At 48.0% G+C, this 9,715-nt stretch overlaps 1 long non-coding RNA gene across 1 annotated transcript in view; it reads right to left on the reverse strand.

Annotated features, from left to right (window-relative positions):
• Positions 1 to 8,022, reverse strand: part of LOC139232628 (uncharacterized) — a 156,485-nt gene extending 148,463 nt beyond the window's left edge. The window contains exon 1 of the long non-coding RNA XR_011588059.1: positions 7,673 to 8,022. This is a non-coding gene — a long non-coding RNA (uncharacterized lncRNA). The remainder of the gene's footprint in view (positions 1 to 7,672) is intronic.
• Positions 8,023 to 9,715: the final 1,693 nt, after the last annotated feature.

Here is a 9,715-nt window from a genome sequence, read left to right on the forward strand (position 1 = left end):
GGCTTTCTAAACACCCGGGGTAGGCCTCAGGCTCCGAACAAGAACCTGCGACTCCGGCGTTTGTCCCGAGCGGGGCCTCCGGGGGGCAGCTACGGGGCTTTTTCCCGGTGACAGGCCCGGGGGCAACGGCCGCCATCTTGGGGCAGGATCTGCTGAGGGGCGATGAGGTCACGGGGCTGCAGGACGCTGATTGGTTGGTGAGTCGGACAGGCTTTGTCCCTCCGCGGGCTGACAAACTGTCAATTGCTGCAATCACAACTTGTATTTATATAGCGCCTTTAACGGAGCAACACGTCCCAAGGGCTTCACAGCAGCGTTACAGACACAACACATACATTTAACACCCAGACACAAAAGGAGCAATTAAGGCAGGTGACCAAAAGCTTGTTTAAAGAGGTGGGTTTTAAGGAGCGTATTAGAGAGGAAAGAGAGGGAGAGTTTTAGGGAGGGAGTTCCCGAGCTTGGGGCCCAGGCAGCTGAGGGCACGGCCACCGCTGGTGGAGCGATTATAATCAGGGATGGTCGAGAGGGCAGAATTTGAGGAGCCATACGGCCCCTCGAGTCTTCTCCGCCATTTAATACGATCATGGCTGATCTGATCATGGACTCAGCTCCACTTCCCTGCCCGCTCCCAGTAACCCTTTAGTCCCTTATTGCTCAAAAATCTGTCTATCTCCGCCTTAAATATATTCAATGACCCAACCTCCACAGCTCTCTGGGGCAGAGAATTCCACAGATTTACAACCCTCAGAGAAGAAATTTCTCCTCATCTGAGTTTTAAATGGGCAGCCCCTTATTCTAAGACTATGTCACCTAGTTTTACTTTCCCCATGAGTGGAAACATCTCTGTATCCACCTCATCGAGCCCCCTCATTATCTTATGTTTCAATAAGATCACCTCTCATTCTTCTGAACTCCAATGTGTTTAGGCCCAACCTATCATAAGTCAACCCCCTTATCTCCAGAATCAACCTGGTGAACAGCCACCAATGCAAGTTTTTCCTTCCTTAAATACGGAGACCAAAACTGTAGGCAATACTCCAGGTGTGGCCTCGCCAATACCCCATACAGTTGTAGCAGGACTTCTGTGCTTTTATACTCTATCCCCCTTGCAATAAAGGCCAACATTCCATTTGCCTTCCTGATTACTTGCTGTACCTGCATACTTGTTGTACAGCTGAAAAAGAGTGATTTTTAAGGATGAGAATTTTGAAATCGAGGCGTTGTTTAACCAGGAGCCAGTGTAGGTCAGTGAGCACGGGGGTGATCGTGATTTGATGTGAGTTAGGACACGGATTGCCGAGTTTTGGATGACCTCAAGTTTACGTAGTGTAGAATGTGGGAGGCCAGCCAGGAGTGAGTTGACGTAGTCAAGTCTAGAGGTTACAAAGGCATGGATGAGGGTTTCAGCAGTAGATGAGCTGAGGCAGGGGCGGAGGGAGGCAATGTTAGAGGTGCAAAAAGGCAGTTGCTGGTGGTGACTGCGGAATGAACCAGTGTATCGCGGAGGGAGCAGTCACTTCGGAATGCTGGGAGGGGAAGATGTGATTGGTGGTGGGATCATGCTGGAGGTGGTGGAAATAGAAACATAGAAAATAGGTGCAGCAGTACCCCATTCCTGCTTTCTCGGCATACCCCTTGATCCCCCTAGTAGTAAGGACTACATCTAACTCATTTTTGAATATATTTAGTGAATTGGCCTCAACAACTTTCTGTGGCAGAGAATTCCACAGGTTCACCACTCTCTGGGTGAAGACGTTTCTCCTCATCTCGGTCCTAAATGGCTTACCCCTTATCCTTAGACTGTGACCCCTGATTCCATCCTTCCTGAATGTTGAATACCCTTGGATGTTGATTTCCCAGCCCTGATCATCATGGAGCCACGTCTCTGTAATCCCAATCACATCATATCTGTTAACATTTATTTGCACAGTTAATTCATCCACCTTATTACGGCTACTCCTTGTATTAAGACACAAAGCCTTCAGGCTTGTTTTTTTAACACCCTTTGTCCTTTTAGAATTATGATGTAGTGTGGCCCTTTTTGTTTCTTGCCTTTGTTTACTCAGCCTTCCACTATTGCTTTTTACCTTTCTACCATCTGTTTCTGACTCCATATTACTTCGTCCTGTCTCGCTGCATAGGATCCCATCCCCTTGCCATATTAGTTTAAACACTCCCGAACTGCATTAGCAAATGTTACCCCCAGGACATCAGTTCCAGTCCTGCCCAAGTGCAAACCGTCCCTTTTGTACAGGTCCCACTTCCCCCAGAACTGGTTCCAATATCCCAGGAATTTGAATCCCTCCCTCTTGCACCACTGCTCAAGCCACGTATTTATTCTAACTATCCTGCTCCCTCTACTCTGATTAGCACGTGGCACTGGTAGCAATCCAGAGATTACTACATTTGAGGTCCGACCTTTTAATTTAATTCCTGGTTAACTGATGGTGCAGGATGATCCATTGAACGAGGAGGCAGGTGGGATGAAAGGTGAGGACAAGGGGAACCCTATCGTCACTCTGAAAGGGAGGGGAAGGGGTGAGAGCAGAAGTGTGGGACATAGAACGGACACTGTCGAGGGCCATGTTAACCATGGCGGAGGGGAATCCTCAGATGAGGAAAAAGGAAGACATTTCAGAGGCACTAGTGGGGAAGGTGGCGTTGTCAGAACAGATGCGAGAGAGGGAGAAACTGGGAGAATGGAATGGAATCCTTTCAGGATGCGGGATGGGAGGAAGTGTAGTCCCCGGTAGCTGTGGGAGTCAGTGGGTTTATAGTGAATGTTTGTCAATAGTCTATCCTCAAAAATTGAGATACAGAAGTCGAGGAAGGAAAGGGAAGAGTCAGAGATGGAGCATGTGAAGGTGAGGGAAGGGTGGACATTGGATACAAAGTGAATGATATTTCCTAGTTTAGGGCGGAAGCAGGAGACGGCACCAATGAAGAACCGGAGCCCCTCAGGCCATCCTGGTGGGGGTTGGAAGTGTAGAGGGTTTGGACATCCATAGTGAAAAGGAGATGGTCGGGGCCAGGAAACTGTTAAAGTGGCGGACGACATCGGAAGAGTTGCAGATGTAGGTGGGAAGAGACTGGACAAGGGGAGAAAAAATAGCATCAAGATGGGAATAAATAAGTTTTGTGGGGCAAGAACAGGCTGAAATGCCTGTTTGTGGATCTTGGGAAGGAGGGAGAAGCGGGCTGTGTGGGGATAGGGATCTATGAGATTGGTGGCTGTGGAGGGAAGATCTCCAGAGGAGATGAGGTCAGTGATGTTCGGTGATGGGGTCATGGTCCAGGGGGAGGTAGAAGGAGTGTCAGAGAGTTGGCGATCAGCCTCTGCAAGGTAGAAGTAGGTCCGTCAAATAACAACAGCGTCACTCTTGTCAGCAGGTTTAATGACAATGTAGGGGTTGGAGCTGAGTGAGCGGAGTGCTGCAAGTTCAGAGGGAGAGAGGTTGGAGGGAGTGAGGGGAGCAGTGAGATGGCCAATGACCCGTCGGCAGTTTGCAATGAAAATATAGAGAGGGCAAGAGGCCAGAGGGAGGGGTCCAGGTAAAGTGAGAATTCTGAAAACGGGAGAAAGGGTTAGCTGTGCAAGGGGAAGACTCCTGGCCGAAGAAGTGGGCATCTCATCATCATCATCATAGGCAGTCCCTCGAAGCGAGGATGACTTGCTTCCACGCCAAAAAGGGATGAGTTCACAGGTGTTTCAATGAAGGACCTAATATTCCAGATCCTGAACTACATCTTGAAGGGTGGAAGATGCCTGTGATTGGATTTTTTTAAAAACGTGTGGGAGCCATTGCACACCAGCCACCACACTGGCTTGACAGAGCTAGGTCTTGATCCAGTGGCAAGGGTTACCCAAGACTAATTGGAGACCTGCTTTGCTGCACAGACCGAGCGCGCACACATATCGCAGTGTGGGCTGGCCCGTGCTGCCCCTGGGCCCTCAACCTCTTCTGGGCCTCAGATTCATGCCACTCCTGGGCCCCTCTCCTGGCCGAAGAAGTGGGCTTGGAGGCAAAGGCGGAGGAAAAAGAGCTCAGCATCGTGTCGAGCTCGAAATTAATTGAGGTGGGGGCATAAGGGGATGGAGCTCAGGCCTTTGCTGAGGACTGATCGTTCGGGGTCAGAGAGGGGAAGGTCAGAGGAGATAGTGAAAACACGGCAGGAGGTGAGATTGGAAGAAGGGATGGGATCAGAGGGAAATGAAGGGGAAGAAGGTTCCGAAGAGCCGTTGGTGTCCAAGAGTTGTAGAAGAAAGAAGGTTAGATAGACGTGGCAGGGCAGGTGGTTTGCCATTACTGCAGCATGTGGGAGTTTGTTGGTGATCCTGAGCGCCCATGTCTGTTGTAAGTGTCTGCAGCTCGAGGAACTTCGGCTCAGAGTTGTTGAGCTCGAGTACGAGGTGCAGACATTGCGGGGCATCAGGGAGGCAGAGAGTTACCCAAATACTTTATTCCAGGAGGCTGTCACACCCCTTAGGTTAAGTAGTACTTTAGAGTTTGTTAATGGTCAGGGACGGGAGGCAGGTATGGGGGACCCAGGATGTAGTGATTGAGGAGCCTCAGCCCTTGACATTGTCCAACAGGTATGATGTACTTGCTGCCTGTATGCATGAGGAAAAGGACTGCAGGGAAGATGTGCAAACTAACCACAGCACAGTTGTGTTTCCTGCCCGGTACCAGGGTTAAGGATACATCCTCATGGCTGGGGAAGAACTTGAAATGGAAGGAGGAGGAGGATCCAGTTGTCCACGTAGAACCAGGAATGAGGGTAACAAGAGCATAAGAAATAGGAGCAGGAGTAGGCCATTTGACCCCTCGAGCCTGCTCCGCCATTTAATAAGACTATGGCTGATCTGATCATGGACTCAGCTCCACTTCCCTGCCCGCTCCCCAGAACCCTTTACTCCCTTATTGCTCAAAAATCTGTCTATCTCCGCCTTAAATATATTCAATGACCCAGCCGCCACAGCTCTCTGGGGCAGAGAATTCCACAGATTTACAACCCTCAGAGAAGAAATTCCTTCTCATCTCAGTTTTAAATGGGCAGCTCCTTATTCTGAGACTATGTCCCCTAGTTTTAGTTTCCCCAATGAGTTCTGCTGACGGCTTTTGAGGAGCTCTGATCCAAATTAAGAAGCAGAACCTCAGAGGTAATAATCTCTGCATTGTTACCCGAGCCACGAGCAAAGTGATATAGGTACAAACCTATTAAAGGTTTAAATGCGTGGCTCAAAGAATGGTGTGGGAGGAAGGGGTTTCAGTTCATGGGACACTGGCACCAGTACTAGGGAAAGAGCCAACTGTTCCATTGGGATGGGCTCCAGTGTCCTGGCCAACCGAATAACTAGGGCAGTAGACAGGGCTTTAAACTAATGAAGGGGCGGGGTGGGAGGTTTCAGGAAAGAGTAAATTTAAAAGCAGCAAGAGAAATGTCAAGTCTCTTGAGCAGAGCAGAGTTTTGGGTAAAAATAAGCCGAGTGGGTCAGGAAGGGACAGAGAAATTAACAAAGGTAATAAGGCTTCAGTGACTGAGGTGACATCAGGGAAGAATAGAAATAAGTTAAATCTAAAGGCACTATATCTGTGCGCAAAGTATTCGCAACTAAATGTTTTTTAAAAATTTGTTCATGGGATGTGGGCATCGCTGGTAAGGCCGGCATTTATTGCCCATCGCTAATTGCCCTTGAGAAGGTGATGGTGAGCCGCCTTTTTGAATTTAGCTGAAATTAATCGGTTTGATCTAATAGCCATTAAGGAGGCGTGGTTGGGAACTAAATATTCCAGAATGCTTAGAAGAGATAGACAAAATGGAAAAGGAGGAGGTGTAGCCCTTATAATAAAGGATGGGATAAAGACAAGAGAGAAAAGATCTTAGCTCAGAAAGTCAAGAAATCAGATCAGTTTGGGTGGAGCTAAGAAACAGCAAGGGGCAGAAACATGGGTGGGAATTGTTTATAAGCCCCCGCCCCCAAACAGTAATTGTAAAGTAGGGCAGAGTATAAATCATTAATCTACATATAAACTGGGCAAACCAAAGCTGCAGTAATAATATGGAGGACGATTTCATGGCATGGGTACAAGATAGTTTTCCAGATCAGTATGTTGAGGAACCAACTGGGGAACAGGCTGCTTTAGATCTAGTATTGTGCAATGAGAAAAGGGTAATTAATAAACTTGTAGTAAAGGAACTTTTAAGGAAGAGTGACCATAATAATGGAGTCAAAAAGAGTAGTAAGCCTGAGGATTGGGAGGGATTTAGAATTCAGCAAAGGAGAAATAAGAAATTGATAAAGAAAGGGAGAATAGAATCTGAGAGTAAACTAGACATAAAAACAAACTGTAAAAGCTTTTATAGATATGTAAAAAGGAAAAGATTGGAGAAAGTAAATGTGGGTCCCTCAGGCTGAGACAGGAGAAATTATAATGGGGAGTAAGGAAATGGCAGATAAATTAAACAACTACTTTGTGCCTGTCTTTGCAGAAGACTCAAAAATCTCCCGGAACTCATTGAATGGCGGTGCAGGCTAGAAGGGCCGAATGGCCTACTCCTGCACCTATTTTCTATGTTTCTATGTTAAATAGTGAAATATCAGGGGTCTAGTGAGAATGAGGTACTGAAAGAAATTAGCATTAGTTAAAAAAAATAGTACTAGAATAATGCATGGGACTGAGAGCCGATAAATCCCCTGGACCTGATGGCCTACATCCTAGGGTTTTGAAAGAGGCTGCTTTAGAAATAGTGGATGCATTGGTTGTCATCTTCTCAAATTCCATAGATTCTAGAACAGTTCCTGTGAATTGGAGGGTAGCTGATGTAAACCCCATTATTTGCTTTTTGTGGTATACATCAATGATCTAGACTTGAATTTAGGGGATATGATTAAGAATTTTGCAGATGATACCAAAATAGGCTGTGTGTTTGATAATGAAGAAGAAAGCTGCAGACTGCTGGAAGATATCGATCAACTGGTCAGATGGGCAGAACAGTGGCAAATGGAATTTAATCTGGAGAAGTGTGAGGTAATGCATTTGGGGAGGGCTAACAAGAAAAGGGATTACACAATAAATGGTAGGACACTGAGAAGTGTAGAGGAACAAAGGAATGTGGGAGTGCATGTCCACAGATCCCTGAAGGTAGCAGGCCAGGTAGATAAGGTGGTTAAGAAGGCATATGGAATGCTTGCCTTTATTACCCAAGGCACAGAGTATAAGAGCACAGGGGTTATGCTTGAACTGTATAAAATACTGGTTAGGCCACAGCTGGAGTACTGCGTGCATTTCTGGTCACCGCATTATAGGAAGGACGTGATTGCACTGGAGAGGGTACAGAGGAGATTTACGATTATAATCGCTCCACCAGCGGTGGCCGTGCCTTGAGCTGCCTGGGCCCCAAGCTCGGGAACTCCCTCCATAAACCTCTCCCTCTCTTTCCTCCTTTAAGACGCTCCTTGAAATCCGCCTCTTTAAACAAGCTTTTGGTCACCTGCCTTCATTGCTCCTATTGTGTCTGGGTGTTAAATGTATGTGTTGTGTCTGTAACGCTGCTGTGAAGCCCTTGGGACGTGTTGCTCCGTTAAAGGCGCTATATAAATACAAGTTGTGATTGCAGCAATTGACAGTTTGTCAGCCCGCGGAGGGACAAAGCCTGTCCGACTCACCAACCAATCAGCGTCCTGCAGCCCCGTGACCTCATCGCCCCTCAGCAGATCCTGCCCCAAGATGGCGGCCGTTGCCCCCGGGCCTGTCACCGGGAAAAGCCCCGTAGCTGCCCCCCGGAGGCCCCGCTCGGGGCAAACGCCGGAACCGCAGGTTCTTGTTCGGGGCCTGAGGCCTACCCCTGAGGTGTTTAGAAAGCCGCCCCGCCGCGCCGCCGCTTCCTCCTCCTCCCCGCTCCGGAATCTTCTCTCCATCTCCAGCCGTTGGGCGGCGCGCTCGAGGGACACGTGACCTGGGCCCACGGCCTGATTGACAGGAGATTCCGACCAATGGGGAGCAAGATCGCGGGAACAGTGGGCGGACGGCCGAGGATGACGCGGGCTGGAACGTGTTGATGTCATGAAAAGTGCAGACGTCATGACGTCATGACGTCAACGCAACTTGGTTCTCCTGAGTGAGGGAGGCTGGGGGTCAAGGTTGATGACACTGTGCTGACCCTTGACCTCCCTTGCTCCCCAGTGCAGACCAGGAGAGGTTACACATTCCAGCTGCTCACTGAGGGGGCTGTCAGCTGATCCCAGCCTGGGCTGCAGTTGGGGAGACTGCAGTTAACCTCAGTGTCCTGGGCTCCTGCTACTGATCACTGTCCACTCACCCCAACAGCAAAGGCCAAGTCTGCAAAGGGGGCGTTTTTTGGACTGTGTTACCCGCAAGGTTGAATAGGTTGCCAACAATCACTGCATACCCTCAGACATTGGCCCTTTGGACGGGCACTAGAAGGCAACCAGTGACTGTGGAACTCCTCACTGTAGACGAATAGGAGGATATGATGATAGGGTGGGAGGAGGGTCGTGTGAAGTTTAAACCCAGACATGGACCAGTTTGGCCGATTGGCCTGTTTCTGTGCTGTACATTCTATGTAATACCATGAAAGGTCAAATCAAGGGAATCAGCAACAACAAAAACTTGTATTTATATAACGTCTTTAATGTGTAAAACGTCCCAAGGAATTTCACAAAGTATAAGACAAAAACTTGACACCAAGCCACATAAGTAGATATTAGGACAGGTGACCAAAGACATAGGTTTTAAGGAGCGTCTTAAAGGAGGAATGAGAGACGGAGAGGTTTAGGGAGCGAGTTTTAGAACTTGGGGCCTCGGCAACAGAAGGTTGAGCGATTATCATCAGGGTTGCTGAAGAAGGCAGAATTAGAGGAGAGCTGATATCTCAGGGGTTGTGGGGCTGGAGGAGATTACAGAGATAGGGAGGGGCGAGGCCATGGAGGGATCTGAAAACAATGAATGAAAATTTTGAAATCGAGGCGTTGCTTAACCGGGAAGAATGTAGGTCAGTGATGTTTCCCCAGCATTCTAGGCACACTGGCCTTCCCTCGTTCACCTGGACCTTGCTGGCTGCGATATTTCATCCTGCGTCCTCACTTCCACTTCTTCAAGAAAAAACACAAAAGGAAAAATAGCAGCGCTCTGTGAGAGGTCTTCCCTCCACAGCTCAAACTTAGGTTATATGAATTACATTTCCCTTTCCGAATGCTTGAGTTGCAACTCCTATCTATTTAGCTAGTCAATTTTATTTTCACAAAAACCTATGTCCAGCCTTTGTGATTAAACAATACAAAAGGTATCTGCCATGTGTTTGCAGCAAGTTCTTTATCTTCCCCCTCGAGCAATCTGTCGTGGAAGGTAACACATGATTCCAAATCATTCATTCCAAGCACTGTTTTTTAAAGTGTAGAACTAGGGGCATAATCTTAGAATAAGGGGCCGTCCATTTAAAACTGAGATGAGGAGGAATTTCTTCTCTGAGTGTTGTAAATCTGTGGAATTCGCTGCCTCAGAGAGCTGTGGAGGTTGGGTCATTGAATAAATTTAAGACAGTGATAGACATATTTTTGACCGATAAGGGAATAAGGGGTTAGGGGAGCGGGCAGGGAAGTGGACCTGAGTCCATGATCGGATCAGCCATGATCGTATTAAATGGCGGCACAGGCTCGAGGGGCAAAATGGCCTACTCCTGTTCCTATTTC

Source organism: Pristiophorus japonicus, chromosome 20, assembly GCF_044704955.1.
Source record: "Pristiophorus japonicus isolate sPriJap1 chromosome 20, sPriJap1.hap1, whole genome shotgun sequence".
Classification (NCBI taxonomy): Eukaryota; Metazoa; Chordata; class Chondrichthyes; family Pristiophoridae; genus Pristiophorus; species Pristiophorus japonicus.